This window comes from Vigna unguiculata, chromosome 7, assembly GCF_037176805.1.
Source record: "Vigna unguiculata cultivar grain cowpea cultivar isolate G323 ecotype 2 chromosome 7, ASM3717680v1, whole genome shotgun sequence".
NCBI lineage: Eukaryota > Viridiplantae > Streptophyta > Magnoliopsida > Fabales > Fabaceae > Vigna > Vigna unguiculata.
Genome location: NC_140798.1, coordinates 10,106,907 through 10,124,515, shown reverse-complemented (window position 1 = coordinate 10,124,515; position 17,609 = coordinate 10,106,907). Strand labels below are relative to the sequence as shown.

General features: G+C 31.3%; 1 pseudogene; it reads right to left on the bottom strand.

Moving 5' to 3' along the window:
• The window catches only part of LOC146884608 (uncharacterized), a 34,763-nt pseudogene extending 30,955 nt beyond the window's left edge, over window positions 1–3,808 (bottom strand).
• Window positions 3,809–17,609: the final 13,801 nt, after the last annotated feature.

Here is a 17,609-nt window from a genome sequence, read left to right as displayed (position 1 = left end):
ACTTAACATTAAAGCAAAAATGTGTTAAACAATATAAACAACTCAAATACAATCCTAAAATGTGTACGAAACATCAAATAAACCTAACAAAATTTGATTAAAAGGACTAAATCCATATATTTCGATAGATGAAGGACAAAATTGGTCCAAAGTTTCGAAATGGACTAATTCCAAAAATCATTAAAAGTTAAGGGACCAAAAACAAATTTAACCCTAATTAAAATAATTGATGCCTATATAACCAAACATGTAGTATAAACTTATTATTAGTTAAATAGTCCTCTATAATTATAATTATCCTATTTATATGCTTACAAATTATTATTATAGATATATTGTTATTTATAATAATAATAATAATTTTTATTTTAAATAATATATATATATATATATATTATTGTATTTTATCTTTGGATGTTACAATTCCCCTCCACTTACAAAAATTTCATCCTCGAAATTTGTTTTTATTGACTAAAATAAATGAGGATAAATTCCTCTTATTGTTTCTTCTAATTACCATGTAGTATCTCCATTAGCTTGATTCCAAATGACTTTTACTAGAGGGATGTGTCTGTCTCTCAGCTCTTTGACCTTCTTGTCCACAATATGTACAAGCATTGCGTCAAATGTAAGGTTATTCTTTAATTGTACTGTATCAGGTCACATGAGTTGGGTCAGAAATATATTTTCTTAATTGAGACACATGAAAAACATTATGAAAGTTGGAAAAGAACGGGGGTAAACAAATTTGATAAGCAATAGGACCTATCTTTTTAAGAATTTGGTAAGGACCAATGAACCGGGGAGTAAGTTTCTTTGATTTAATCACTCTACCAATTCTAGTGGTTCATGTTACTTTCAAGAATACATGATCACCTTCTTGAAATTCAAGAGGTCGTCTTTTCTTGTTAGCATAAATTTTTTGTCTACTTTGAGTTTCTCTCAATTTGTCCCTGATCATGTCAGGACCTAATACTAAATTTTCACCAGTCTCAAACCAACACATAGGTGTTATACATTTTCTCCCATATAATGCCTCACAGGGTGTCATACCTATGCTATAATGAAAACTATTGTTATAGGTGAACTCAATCAAAGGTAGGCATCGATCCCAACTACCAGAATCTTCTAACACACAAGCTCTCAGTAAATCTTCCAAAGATTGGATTGTTCTTTCTGATTGTCCATCAGTTTAGGGATGATATGCTGAGCTAAGATGGAGTTTAGTCCTTAAGGCCTTATGTAAGCTTCCTCATAACTTAGAAGTAAATATAGGATCCCTATCAGACACAATACTTGTTGGAACTCCATGCAACCTCACAATTTCTCTTATGTACAATTCAGTCAATTTCTCCAATGAATACCTGATGTTAATGGGTAAGAAGTGAGCAGACTTTGTTAATCTATCCACGATAACCCATATGGAATCAAATTTTTGAATGGTTCGTGGCAAGCCAACTACAAAATCCATTATTATACTATCTCAATTCCATTCAGGTATATCTAAGGATTGTAGCATTCATGCTGGCTTTTGGTGTTCTATTTTAGCTTTTTGACAAACTATTTTGCTACATATTGTGCCACTTCCCTTTTCATTTTGGGCCACCAATAGGTTTTCTTGAGGTCTTGATACATTTTTGTTGTGCCCAGATGCATGCTTAATTTGCTTTTATGTGCTTCCTCTAGAATCATTTTCTTAATTTCTTCATTGTTGGGTACACACATCCTATCCTTAAATCTCAAAGTTCATGTCCTATCTATGCCAAAATTCTCTCCATCTTTTTGTCTTATCAATTTCTTTTTCTTTTGAATGAACTCATCACTTTTCTGTGCCTCATGGATTTGTTTTTGTAAATTGTTAGTGATTCTGGATGGAGTTTAATTGCATTTTAGCATGGCTTAGGGTGACCAAAAAATTCATGTCTCTAATTATTTCTAACAAATTCATCTCATGAATCATTAGTGAGGAGATATGTAAAGATTTTCTGCTTAAAGCATCTGCCATTACATTTGCCTTACTTGGATGATACTATAATTCAAAATCATAATCTTTCAGAAATTCCACCCATCTCCTTTGTTTCATATTTAATTCCTTTTGGTCAAACAAGTATTTGAGACTCTTATGATCACTAAAAACTTAGAACTTACCACCATAGACATAATGTCTCCATATTTTAAGTGCAAAAACAATGGCAGTTAGTTATAAATCATGGGTTGGGTAATTTTTCTCATGTGTTCTTAATTTTCTAGAAACATATGCCACTACCCTTCTATATTGCATAAGAACACAACCTAATCCCATTTTGGAAGCATCACAATATATAACAAAGTGTCCAGTAGGATCAGGTAATGCTAAAATAGGAGAAGTGGTTAATCTTTTCTTGAGTTCTTGAAAAACTATTCTCACATTTTTATGTCCACACAAAAGCTTGGCCCTTTTTGGTGAGTTGGGTTAAAGGCATAGCTATTTTAGAAAATCCCTCAATGAATCTTCTATAATATCCTGCCAAATCAAGAAAATTGTGAATCTTAGTCACTATTTTTTGTGGTTCCCATTGTAAACCTGTTGCTACTTTAGTCAGATCCACTAACACTCCCTTATTGGAAATCACATGTCCTAAGAATTTTACTTCCTCTAACCAGAATTCACACTTAGAAAATTTGGCATATAATTTCTTTTCTTTCAAGATTTGCAAGACAATCTTAAGGTGTTCCTCATGTTCCTTAAGAGTCTTAGAATAAATAAGAATGTCATCTATAAAAACAACCACAAATTGATCTAAAAATGGATGGAAGATCCTATTCATATAATCCATAAATATTGCAGGAACATTGGTCACACCAAAAGGCATCACTTGATATTCACAATGGCCATACCTAGTTCTGAAAGTAGTTTTTTGTATGTCTTCTACTTTTACTCTAATTTGATGATATCTTGACCTTAAATCTATCTTAGAAAATACAAAGGCTCTTCGTAATGGTCCATCAAGTCATTTATTCTAGGAATAGGGTATTTATTCTATATAGTAAATTTATTTAATTGACGGTAATCTACACACAATCTAAAACTTTCATCTTTCTTCTTAACTAGTAAAATTGGGGCTCCCCACAGTGATGCACTAGAACGAATGAACTATTTTTCAAGTAACTCTTCCAATTGTTTCTTCAGTTTTGCTAATTCATAGGGTGACATCCTATATGGTGCTATAGATATTGGTCCAGTTCCAAGCATCAAATTTATTGAAAAATCAATTTCTCTATTGGGTGGTAAACTAGGAATATCATTGGGAAAGACTTCAGGAAAACTTTGAACAACTGCTATATTTTTCAACTCAACTTCCTCTTTTATTTCGATAGAATATAATAACAAGTAACATTGAATTTTATTCCTTAAAGGCTCACTTTTTGAATTGGTGGGTGATTTTAAAAGATTCTTAGAGTTTGGAAATGTTACTAATTTCTCAGCACAATTCAAAAGGACTTGATTGGAAGATAACCAGTCCATACCAAAGATTACATCTAATTCAGATAAAGGTAGACATATGAAATTCACAAGGAATTTTCTATTCTTAATGAACAGTGGATAGTCTAAACAAACTTTATTGGTAATTATCGAGTCATTTGTGGGAGTTGAAACAACCAAAGTAGTTTTTAGAAAAGAGGTCGACATATTAAGATGTTTAACACAATAACTGGAAATGAATGACTTAGTTGCACCCGAGTCATACAGTACATTTAAAGTTTTTTCTTTAATAAAACACATACCTTGAATAAGATCATGGTTTTCAGCAGCTTCAGCTCCCGTCATGGTGTACACTCTTCCTATTATGGTAGGTCTTGTCTTGGTTGCAGCTGGATTGAATGTGACTTCTGTTGTCCACACTCAGAGAATAGGTGACCAGGTTTCTCACACTTGAAATATACTGGTCCCTTAAGATGACAATCTTTAGCATGATGACCTTGTTCGCATTTAAAGCATCTGATATGATCATATACAAGTCTACTAGAACTTTCTGATGAAGATTGGTTGGATTGGGTCCTCCATTGTGTGCGATTGTAAGGTTTTCCCTTATTGTGTTTATTTTTATTTGTCTGAGGTTCAAAATACTTTGGTTTGATATTTTGGTTGTTCTCAAAATCTTCCAAAAATCTACACTTATGAATAAGCGTAGGAAAATCAACAATTTCTAGTATTCCTACTACTTTTCTCAATTCATCCCTAAGTCCATTTTCAAACTTTATACACTTCATCCTTTCCTCTGGGTAATAAAAGAAAGTAGAGTATTTTCCTAATTCTTCAAACTTGGAAGCATATTCTTCTACTGTCATACTTCCTTGCTTCAAGTACATAAACTTTATTTCTTTTGATCTCCTCACATCATTAAGGAAATATTTTTCTAAAAACTTTGTTCTAAATACATCCCATGTAATAATTATTCTTCCTCCTTCAATTAATCACCTAGTACTATCCCACCAATATTCAGCTTCTCCTATTAACATGAATACAACATAATTCACCTTTTGGTTGTCAACACAGTTTATAACTCAAAATATTTTCTCCATCTTCTTAATCCATAATTCAACTTTTTCTGGATCATATCCTCCAGAAAATTGTGGGGGTTTGTTTCTCCAAAATTCAGCTAAACCTTGTGATTCAGGGTTTCTTTCAAGTCTTTGATTCCTTATTAGAACAACAGCCATCTCTCGGATAGCTTGCATTGCTTCAGTATTCATTGTTCCATCTATTGTTTGTCATCTAAAATTGTATGAGTTAGTAAAAAAAAATATAATGAGCACATTGCACAGATCTTGCATGAAACGTTGCTTTAATACCATTTAATGTGACGAAAAAAAATTATTTATTTATTATTATTATTTCTGCAATATACATATAAAATTTAGAGGCAAATTATACACTAATATCTAATTATACTTAACTACTATCTATCTATTTATTTATATTATTTTCTATATTATACTAAAAAAATTGAAACATAATTTTACAATAACATATCACATAATTAAAATATTCATATAATATATATATATATATATATATATATATATATATATATATATATTTACAATACTGTATGCATCTTATATCCACACTATTTAGTACATCTTATATTTCCTAATTAGAAGAGGAAGAAGTGTTATTTATTTACAGTTTCCCCCTCATATATTGGCTTTCAAACAGGTGGAGGGAAAAGGTTATGGATAGGGTTCACATGGACTATTGGGGGTAAATAGAAGGTAAATCCGATTTGTCCTTCGATGAAGATTGGCGCGTTTGGAGCAGAGAGAAAAGTAATAGTAGAGTTTCTCATTCCCTGAAATATTACAGAATTATTCACTACAGTGGTTTGTCATGCAATCCCCGGGAAAACAGCCATAATGTCTGTGAAGAAGGGATCAGGCATGTTGGAAGCAGCCATCTATGATAAGGTTATAAAATTTTGTTTTTCACAAACAATCATAAAATAGGAAAGTGAGACAAATATCACATAAAAAAATATACAACATATCATAATAAGATAAAATGAAATGAAAATTCTCCCAAATCCATAAAATTAGATTCTATCATACTTTATAAAGATATTGATTAATTTTGTAGTGACTAGTCAGGATAAATGAGCTCATGGCCAACAAAGTAACTCAAGAACATCTCATCTTGAGTAATACTAACTCGTTTAAATACCCAAGGTCATACCTTCAACTACAATAATCAAATCTTTATTTATCACAAATTTTATTTCAATATTAAACCATATAATTATATAAATAAATAAATAGATAGGATCAATGAATAATTAAAGTAAATATAAATAAATATAAAGGACCATTACGTAACTGGAGATAAATATAACACCTCACTTAAGGTAAATATAGAGATGAAAATAATTATGAACAGATAAAAATAATCATAGTAAAAAGATAAAATAATAGATGTCTCATTCCCTTACCTTATTTATTGTCAAAGATATACCAAGGTTGTATTAAGACTTTGATGATATATTTTCTTTTTTTTTCTTTGTTGCACTCACACCACCTATTTCTTAATATTGGATGAACTTGATTCATATCACCAAACTCTCTCTGGTTTTTTTTCCTTTGTTATGTTCTACCACTTTTCACACTTTCACTCCATTCATCTCTCACCCCTATTTATATGTATTAACATAATCATTATAGGTAGTTAAATTTAACTATATTTTATAAACACTATTCCCTTAGGTTTGCTTTCAACATTTGGTTTTAGATATTTTTTTTCTTTTACATTAATGATAATCATAATAGATAAGGATTGCACTTAACATGTGCAACCTTATAACTTTTTTTTATTATTAATTGCATAAACTATTAATTATGTTAAAAATAAATTTATAGTATATATACAATGTTATTAGTTTATTAGTTTACGTTACTGACTTCTTTTATAACAGTGGTAATTTTGAAGATGTTAGCATTTAAATTACTTTTATAATTAAAATAAATTGATGCCTATATAACCAAACATGTAGTATAAACTTATTATTAGTTAATTAGTCCTCTATATTTATAATTGCCTTATTTATATGCTTACAAATCATTATTTTAGATATATTGTTATTTATAATAATAATAATAATTTTTATTTTAAATAATATATATATATATATATACACACACACACACACATATATATATATATATATATATATATATATTATTTTATTTTATCTTTGGATGTTACAAAAATGGGGACCTAACAATCTTAATTCAACATGGATTCCTCTAGAGCTTTCAGATGACACATGCAAGCCCCTAACCTCACACATTCATTACAAAAACCAAAAAGACTCTAAAAAGACAAAAGATGAACTTTCTCTTTTAGATAAATTGGTTGGGTACAAAGATTTTTTCGCCAGGAGTCCAATGGTGTACTCCGATTTTCAAATAGATAAGATGAAGGATGGAGCAAAAAATGTAGAGAAAAGCTAGAGAAAAGGTTTATAAAAAAAGTTTCTAGGAGATGGTGATTCTTATAAAATGCAACTCAATTAATAGAAATCTCTATTGATAATATGACTTCTATTTACAATATGAGTTCTATTAATAAAATAATCAAGTGTCATCTTTTAAGACCACTTCTACTCTTTGCTATTTTCTAAGTCCTTGTAGATAGTGATGGTGTTGGAACCATGATTAAGTTAGATTATACAAATTATTCAACATGGAAATCCCTCATGGAATATTTGTTAATTTGTAAAGACTTGTATGATCGTATTGAGAAAAGGTGTTAAACCAGCAAATAAATCTGAGGGAGATTGGAAGAGATAAATACGAAAATTGTTGGCACGATTAGGCAATGGATATATCAATATATTTATCATCAAGTATTAGGTGATACTCTTGCTGACAACTTATGGAAGAGATTAGGAGAATTAGTTGCGTCTAAAAATTCGTTGAAGAAAGCATTCCTTATTATGAAACTAGTAAACTTAAAATACAAGGATGGTTCCTTAGTGGTAGAGCACTTTAGTAGTTTTGAGAATATGGTGAATCAGTTGATCACTATAGAGATTATATTAAATGATGAGCTATTAGCATTGTTGTTGCTTAGCTCATTACTTGATAGCTACAAGACATTGGTGGTATCTTTGAGTAAATCTACTCCTAATGGAAAATTGAATTCTAACATGGTCAAAGATAGCCTCTTAAATAAAGAAACTACGAAGGTAGTAGTAAGGTTATCTTTTATACTCAAAATGAAGGCTTAGTTATAGATTCAAGAGGAAGAAACATGTATAAAAATTCTAAAAGATTTAATGAACGTTCTAAATTTCTTATCGTAGTAAGTTAAAAGGGAAATCAAGGTCAAAGAAAAACATCACATTTTTCCATTGTAATCAACTAGGATATGTGATTAAAGAGTGTGTGATCCTCAAGCAAGAGAGATCAAGGAATAGAGGAAATAATAATAATAATAAAGGAGAAGATAAAGATAAAACCACAACAACATTTGTGATTGATGGTGAAGTTGACATTGTTTATAAAGATGATTTTATTAATCTCACTAAAACTGTGATTATTTCACATCCTATATTGTTGGAGATTTTGGACATATGAAGATGGGAAACCAAGGGGTAACCAAGGTTGTTGGCATTGGTGAAATTTGGTTGGAGATTAATATCGGATTCCCACTACATTTGAAGAACCTTAGATATATTCTTAATATTTGCCTCAGCTTGATCTCTATACAAGTACTTGATGAAGATGTTTATCATAATTCCTTTGGTGATGGAAAAATGAGGTGAACTAAAGGGAAAATGGTGGTTGCAAAAGGAAAGAAGAAAAATACTCTTTATTGGACATCAACAAAGTTGTCTACGCCTCAAGAGAATGCAGTTCCGGATTGTTCCATAAAACTTTGGCATAAATGAATTGGTCACTTGACTGAGATGGGCCTTGTTGCACTTTCAAGATAGGGGCTGCTTTCCATTAAAGGTACATCTCTTAAAACTTGTTCCATAAAACTTTGGCATAAACCAATTGGTCACTTGACTGAGATGAGCCTTGCTACACTTTCAAGATAGGGCTTGCTTTTTGTTAAAGTTATATCTCTTAAAACTTGTTCGGATTGTCTTGTTGGTAAGCAACATAGAGTTTTTTTCGCATTTATCATCCACGTAGAAGACTACATGTCCTAGATTTAATTCACACTGATGTCTTCACTATGGATTCTAATTTAATTAGTGGTTGCTCTTATTTTGTCACTTTTATTGATGGCCATTCTAGAAAGGTTTGAGCTTTTGTTTTAAAATCCAAAGACCAAGTACTTTATGTGTTCAAGCATTTGCATGCACATATTGAAAGAGAAGCAGGCAAGTTATTGAAATATGTTAGAGTAGATAATGGTGGTGAATACAGGGGTCTTTTTAAGCATTATTACAAAGAGAATGACATCAACCTTGAGAAGACATTTTCAAAGACACCTTAACACAATGGGGTTGCAAAGAGAATGAACAATTAATGATAGAATTACATGCATGCCCTCTCATGCAAAATTGTCTAAATCTTTATGGGATGGGGCATTGAGAACTGTAGTGGACCTGATTAACCTTTCTCAGTATATTCTTGTTCATGGTGATGTCCTTTAGAGGGTGTGGAAGGGGAAATATGTCTCCTATCGTCATTTGATAGTATTTGGCGTCAAAACATCTATTCATATCCTTAGAGATGACAAATCTAAGCTTGATGGAAAGTCTAAACAATGGATCTTCCTTGGTTATGGTCGTGATGATTTTGGTTACAAATTTTGGGATCTAATTGACAAGAAGATTGTTAGAAGCCGAGATGTTATTTTTCTTGGGGACTGAACCATTGACGATATTGATAAGAAAGAGAAGCCAAAATAGATTACACATGGATTCATTGATGTTGAACTAGAACCTCCTGCCAGAGTTATTGATCATGGGGAAGATAGGCATGTAGATTTAGATAATGAAGTTCATATGCCCCGAGACTCGAGTTAATGAACCAACTAAAGTAGCTCCTCCTGAACTACCTTGGAGCCTCTCTTGAGAAGATCTGTTAGAGAGAGACATCCTTCACAAAAGTATTCCCCTCATAAGTTTGTTCTACTAACTAATAGGGAGAGATTGAAAATTATAAAGAAGCTTTGTCACATGAAGAGAATGACAAGTGGTGCAAAGTCATGCAAGAGGAGATGAAATCCTTGCATGAGAATCATACACTTGAATTGGTGAAGTTGCCCTCGAGGAAAAAGAGCACTAGAAAATTAATGGGTGTCAAATTGAAATTAGAGGAGAATAGCTCACAACTAAGATATAAGGCAAGGTTTGGTTGTGAAGGGCTTTAGTAAGAAGAATGGAATTGATTTTGTAAAGATATTTCCACTTGTGGTTAAAATATCTTAAAAAAATTTGTACATGGTTTGGCAACATGTTTAAATTTAGAAATTGACATACGTGATGTAAAAATAGCCTTTCTTCACAGTGACTTTGAGGAAGAGGTCTATATGGAACAATTTGAAGGTTTTGTGATGAAGGATTATCTTGTTCCTTTTTAAGATTATTGAATATGGTGTGAGTTGATTAAGAAAGCTAAGTGAAATCCCCACTGGACATTAAGATAGCAAGCTATCTAGATGTGAAGGTTCCTTTCACAAAGCTCAAGAGAAGAAGATGATGGATTGATTCAAAACAAAAAAGAAATGGAAAACACATAAACCATAGAAAACCAAGAACAATTAAAGGAGGAAGAAAACATAAAATGGAAAGGAAAGGAATGGTAAAAATGTGAGAAGCACGCCACTACAAGGCTAGGCTAGAAGTCATGGCAACCTTGAAGATGAGTGGATGTGTGTCGCCACTTGTTATGAAAGATAAGGCTTAAAAGTATTCACTCCCAAGGGAGGAAACTCTTACAAATGGTTGAGACACAAGAGTGTTTTTACTTCAAAAATGTTCAACCCTTTTACATGTCTAGGAGCACCCCTTATATAGAAGAGTTTAGGGGCCTCTAAGCAAATAAAATATACCTAAGGATGTCTCTACAAAAACCTAACCCTAGCTTCTAGAAGCTAGGTCAAATAAGGTTACAAAAATGAGAGACAAAAGAGCCAACTATGGTGTGTGCAAGGCTAATTTCGTTCTAGCACAAAAGGAGACAAAGAATGTGTCTCATATGTCTCCAAAAAGTGGCCAAAGTGTGCTAAAAACAAAGGAGACTAAAGGTACATAGGTACACTTGCTTCATGCCTTTTACTTTATGCTTTATACCTTTGCTTTACTCTCTCCTCCACATCATTTATGCTCCCTAATCACCATGCGCCACCTAGCATTGCTTTCTTACTCCTAATTAACCTACAAAGCAAATAAACATAGATTAGCATGTTGGCTTAAGTCAAGTCAACTATAGTCAACAAGTCAAACCTAGTCAAAGGTCAACAAGTCAACTAAAATTGATTCAACTAAGTCAACTTAGGGAATCAAAAATAACAAACACAAATGAAAGGGATGAAGGATTAGTGAACTTCCTTTCTAAACATGCTTAGTCTTCTTAAGCATGTGCCTTCATCCTTGGTTGGGGTCAATCCTTCATCATTTTGTAATCAAAGGTAAAGAGAGTCTTATCTATAGATTAAGAATGAGCTTGTATAGGCTCAAACAAGCTCCAAGACAATGGTATATAAAATTTGATTCCTTCATGATAAACCAAAGGTGTGACAAAACTTATTATGATGGAAAGAAGTTTTCTAATAGAAAAATTATTATTCTCTTGCTTTATGTTGATGACATGTTGATTGTTGGTCTTAACAAGAATGAGATTCAAAGTCTTAAAAGATAGTTGAGCAAGTCCTTTGCAATGAAGGATTTAGGTCCTAAAAAACATGTACATGGCATGAGAAGTATTAGAGAGATTTAATGTGAATAGTTCTAAGCATGTTAGCACTCCACTTGCAAATTATTTCAAGTTGAGCTTAAAACAATGTCCTAAAAGTGACAAAAAGAAAGAAGAAATGCAGAAGATTCCATATTCATCTATAGTTGGTAGTTCAATATATGATATGGTGTGTACAAGGCCAAATAATGCTCATATTGTTGGTGTTGTGATTCATTTTCCCGTTAATCCTGGAAAAGAGCATTGGCAAGTTGTGAAGTATGTATCTGAAAGGTACTTCCAAAGTTTGTTTATGCTTTAGAGTGGTAAGCGTATGTTGAATGGTTACACAAATGCATACATGGTTATGGATTCTAAGAAGTCTACTTCTAGTTATGTGATGACTTTTGTAGGGGAAGCAGTGTCATGGCAATCCAGACTACAAAAATGTGTTGTTCCATCTTTTGTAGAGGCGGAATGCATTGTGGTTATAGAAGCTTCTAAGGAGCTCTTGTGGATTGAAAAATTCCTTCAAAAATTGAGATTATCATAAGAAAAATATATTTTGTATTGTGATAATCAAAGTGCAATCCATATCAACAAGAACTCAACCTTTCATTCAAGGTCAAAGCATATTAAAGTTTGGTATCATTAGATAAAGGGCACATTAGAGATGAAACAATTATCATTAGAGAAAATTCATACTAACGAGAATGGGTTAGATGTGATGACAAAGATCTTCACTACATGAAAATTTATAATCTGTGAGGAAGCCAATTTGGTTGACTATGGCCCTAACTAATTGATGAGGGGGAGATCACTAATTCATTGGGCCCACGCAGACTTAATCAAAGAAAAATAAAAATAAAAGGGAGTCAAAGTATTTATTTGCAGTGTAATTTTTTCCCATTGCTAGTACACTAACTACTGCATTAAATTGTTTTGAATGCCAACCAAAGTTTGTCTTCTTGTTCCTTCATTCTTTGATAAATTCAAAAGCCATGATATTCAACAATGATCATTCATTCTCTACTTGAGAGCCTCTAGTGAGAAAAGAAAAGAAGCTACCAAGGAGTGAAGAAGAAGAAGAGAATAACCAGTGTATCTTATGCAAGTTTGTGTAGAAAAGCTAACTTGGAGAAAATTTTTTTTCCATATCTCATATACTAGGATTTCCTCTATTGTTTCGTTAAGTACCCATTGGAGTTTTCTTGTGTTTTTATCTACCGTGTTGGTAAAAAGAATATTTTTTCCATTGTTCCTTGGAAGCCGCAAGAGAACTTGTGATGTACTCATTAGCTATTATTAGTGGAATATTTTACTGGACTAGGTCCCATGAGTTTTTCCTTCATCTTGAAGTTTTTCCACATTAAAAAGTTTTTGTGTATATTGGTTTCTCCCTTCACTATTTTGTGCATCTTATTTTTACACATGTTTTTTATTTAGGGAAGATTTGGTTTGGGTTTTGCTTTCACTTGTTATTAATCTAATACTTACAAATCCCTCTGTAATTATGTTAAAATCACCTTGAATGGGGTCTCCTGATCACCATCATTTCTACGTTGTTTAGGTCCTTCATTTGGGACAACCTTATCTTTTTTGTTTTCTTCTTAGTGATTCAGACATCTTTCTTTGATGAGTCATTTGATCTCTCGAATTAAGGTAAAACTTTTTGTGGGCTTTCGGAAATATGAACAATTTTACTTACCTTAGATGGGTCTAAGAAGGTCATTTTTGAAATTTTTTTATATGCAATATAAATTATTTCCATTTGACCAACTTATATAGCTTAGACCCAAATATATCATTATTTGGACTAATATATTAAGAGATCAATCTCTTTATAAATTCATTCAATCCTTCATGTCAATATTACTACTTGAAACTACCCTTACCGTTAACCTTCCTCCTTATGTTATGCTATGAAAAAACTATATGATTATAATATATAATTTAATTTTAGTAAGTTGTATTTCTATTTAATTGAAAATTTAGTTAGTACAAGAATTTCATTAAGTATCAAGAGAGTATTGTTTACGATTATATATCTGTTGGTAAACTCTTATTTACATTTTAAATTACCAATGGATATTTCAGTCAATTGGAAATTCAACTGTAAAATACATTGAAAAGATCCATCAGTAAATTACAATAATTAATTTTGATAGATATTTTCATCGGTAACTTATTGTCACAATTATCGACAGATAAATCTGTTAGTAAAGTCGTCGGCACTTTGGCCGGCAAATTTCCCACCCAATTTGATGATTTTTTTTTTGTATTATGGGGAGTTGGATAAGAAGAAGAAAAGAAGAAGTTAACAAGAGGAAGAACAAAAAGAGGTGGTGGTGGCTAGGGGATGAAACAAAGGCTTTCCTATTATGCACGCTAGTGACACTAAGGCTCATAAGTGACAAACGTCGAGAAAAGATGATTGGGTAGTGATGGTGGTGGCCTAGGGGTGACGTGTAAAAGGAGGATGTTGGTAACGTGCAGTGCTGTTGCCGATGAGGTGTAGATGGGGGATGTCGGTGATGGTGGTGGACAAAGTTAAAGAAGGAGGTGAAGGACGAAGATGTGGTGGAAGAAGAAAAGGAAAAAAGGAGGATGAGACCCCAAAAAATGAAAATGACCTGAGGTACAGACTTTGGGTGGCGATTGACCTATAGCAAGGAGAAAAAATTGATGGAATAAGGAAAAAGAAAAGGAAAAGGAGGAGGAAAAAGAAGACTCAATCGCACATTTTAGCGATAGAGATAACCTACATTTTTTATCAATAAATATTTACCGACATATTTATGTCCGTTTGTAATTATGGACGAATGTATGTATAATAAAATTTATTGATGGATTTTTGTCCATTAATAAATCATATTTATCGACAATATTTTGTTATTACCGACATACTATGACTACGAATAATACACTATATCTCCTTGTTAATTATTAAATTATATATATATATATATATATATATATATATATATATATATATATATATTGTTGTTGGTAACTATACATGTAATAACCGAACTCTAAAGATTTAATTAACTTTTCAAGCATTAATCTCCTCTATAAGGATGCTACAAGAAAGCATCACATTTATATAAAAGTAGCATAAAATAATATATTAGGTTTTTTCACCAATCTAAAGAATTTTTCATTTTCTAAATATCTAATCAATATTCCCCCTCTCTTTTTCTTATCATTGATCGTATTTATTACATATCTTTCTATTTCTCCAAACAAGCACTTAATTATTTTTGTTAAATTTTTTAATCTTTATACCGATGGTCAACAAAGTATAGCGCACTTGTTTCTCAAAATGGATAAGATTTGTACACCTACTCATCTGCACACACAACTCAATTATTATATATAAACTATGCTCATTTTCAAAGCTCAGAAATCAGAATTGACTCAAGTCTTTGGCCAATTTTGAACTTCTAGGTCAAAGACAAACTCATATATGCAAAAGTCACACACTATAGAAGATCCTTATGAACATTTTCTTTTGGACAAACAACGTGTTGCACAACCTGGATTCAAATTTTAGTACCAAATCATTCTCAGATACATTCACTCTTTTATATTTGGACAAATTTTAAAAAATACAATTAAAACTAACAAAAACTTTTATTTTAGTCAAAATTAATTTATGCGTAAATTAAAAAAAAAATTATGGAAGAGAAACTGTTGCTCATTATCTCATGCATAGATTAATTCACAATTTTAGTTATAGCGTATCTTAGTGTTTATAATTTTAAAACAATATCAGTGTAAACTTATTTATTATAAAATGATAAAAAACTTATTGTTAAGTAATGAAACGAATAACGTTAAAATGTTGATCTCTTTATCTTCACGTTTCTGTATTTATACGAAAACGTTTTCAAGAAAATTTTATAATTAATCCGATATATTATTTTTATTAATCTTGCATTCCATTGAAACATTTTCACTCAAAAAATAGTATTTCTATTTGGCTACACAAATATAAAAAAAAATCATATAAATAAGTAAGAGATAATATATATATATATATATATATATAATAACTTACAATAGAAAAATTAACTTTAACTCATTCTTAATATTAATACTCATATATATTTACATTTTATATTTATTAATTAATTTAAGTGTATTTAGTATTGTAATTTATTCTCACTCGTACACTAAAAATATATGTAATACTTATTCTAAATGAATAATTTTCTATATTTACTTCCACCTGCAAGTAATTATATATATATATATATATATATATATATATATATATATATATATATATATATATATATATAAATCTTCACTTTATAACGTATGATGATGAAAGTTTTAACATGTAAATAACTTTATTGTATACTTATTTACATTAGATAATCATATAAAATTGTGTAACAAAGTTTTTCAATCTGTAGTTTCTATCTGTTTGCATTATGCAACCGTTATGTTCTGTGTTTTAAATATTTAGGGTTTATCTGAGCATGCAGAGCAAGGAAAGCATGGTTCAGTATTCTAGTTTAGTAGTATGCTAAATAAAAGTGTGAAAAGAATATAAGCCTAAGACTTGACTAAAAAACGTTTATTACATGCTGGCACTTTTTTTTTCCATGTGCAAATTGCTTTTCCACTTGTATGTGATTGCTCATTAGTCATTTTCAATTTTTGACTTAATCACTGTGAATTATTGTATGGAGCACTCGTAGTTAGACCAAAACTTGACTCTAAATCATCTTTTAATCAAAATTAACAAACTTTTCAATATGAAAATTAGTATAATAACTGTCATGTCCTATCAAATTTACAAGTCAATAATTTCAATATTTCTTTTTTTTTTACAATAATATAATTGAGTTATATATATATATATATATATATATATATATATATATATATATATATATTCATCTATAATTTTGTGTTCACTTATTAAAAAATAAAATTTATAAATATACTCACGATTATGTATAACTCAAATATATATTGGAGGTGTAAAATCCATTTTCTTTTTCTATTATTTTAGTGGTAATCAGTTGAATAAAAAGGGTAAAGTCAACCCACTTTTTTTTTTTTTCAGAAACCCTTTTAGTTTCTACTATATTCTTCTTTCAACTGTCTCCACTCTTCCAATCCACTATTCTTCTCCCTTTCTTACTCTTTTCCTTTTTCTTGAAATAAAAGTTGAGTTAGAGTCATTGCGGAGTCCCCTAGAGAGCTAAGCTGACATCTCATTTTTTTGTGTAAGTTGAACTCCAAACTTCCATCTTTTCTTCTTTTCCATTCATATAGTGTGGTTATGTCTTGGGGTCTTCCTTAGAGCCTTATTTTCGTCTACCTATGTTCTTGTTTTTCAGCTCTTTAGGTTGTTGTGGGGTTGTGGTGTTCCTTCCACCTAGGGCCTTCTTCCCATCGTGATTTATATCAGTTTCGAGGTGAGAAAAGCTAGGGTTTTAAAGTTTTTTAAGTGTATTGCATGTTTTTGGTCATGAATCGTGTTTAAAGTGTTGGTTTGATGTTTGTGATTGTGTGGAAATGAATTGTATGTTGTTTGGTTGGGATTTCTAGTTGTGCATGCACGAACTGGTGAGAGTCTTCTATTCTCGCCCAGGTGAGGAACCTCTAGCCCAAGCGAGAATAGCATAAAACTTCCTTGTGTTGGTGTGCCAGTTGTTGCTCAAGCAAGAGTAGTCTCGCTTAAGCGAGAAAGCCTACCTTAAGTGAGAACTTGTAAAGGTGCATTGTGCTTTCTATTTTAGTTCTCGCAACGGCGAGAAGGTTCTAACTTAGGCGAGAAGGTTCTAGCTTGAGCAAGAATACCATATCGCTTGAGAGAGACTTTCTAGCCTAAGTGAGAATGTTGTAGACTTGTTTATAACTCTCTTGTTGAATCTGTGGTTGGTTGTATTCCTTGAGAAAGCATGAAGTATGTAATGATGCATGTATTATGGGATATTTTGAATTGTAATTGATGTGTTTAATATGGGATGATATTATTCTAAAATAAATGTTGAGTATGTGAGAATTTCATGGAGAAATTCCTTTGATGATAAAATAGTGTATGTAATGATTTATGGATTCAAGTAAGGTTACATCCTGTCCTGACACTTTAATGGATCAGTTAGACTCACACAGAGTAGACTGGTTCATGTGGTGAGAGTATCAGGAGGTCCTAGTCTCTGGCAGGATAATGGTCTTAGACGATTATGGGCTAACCT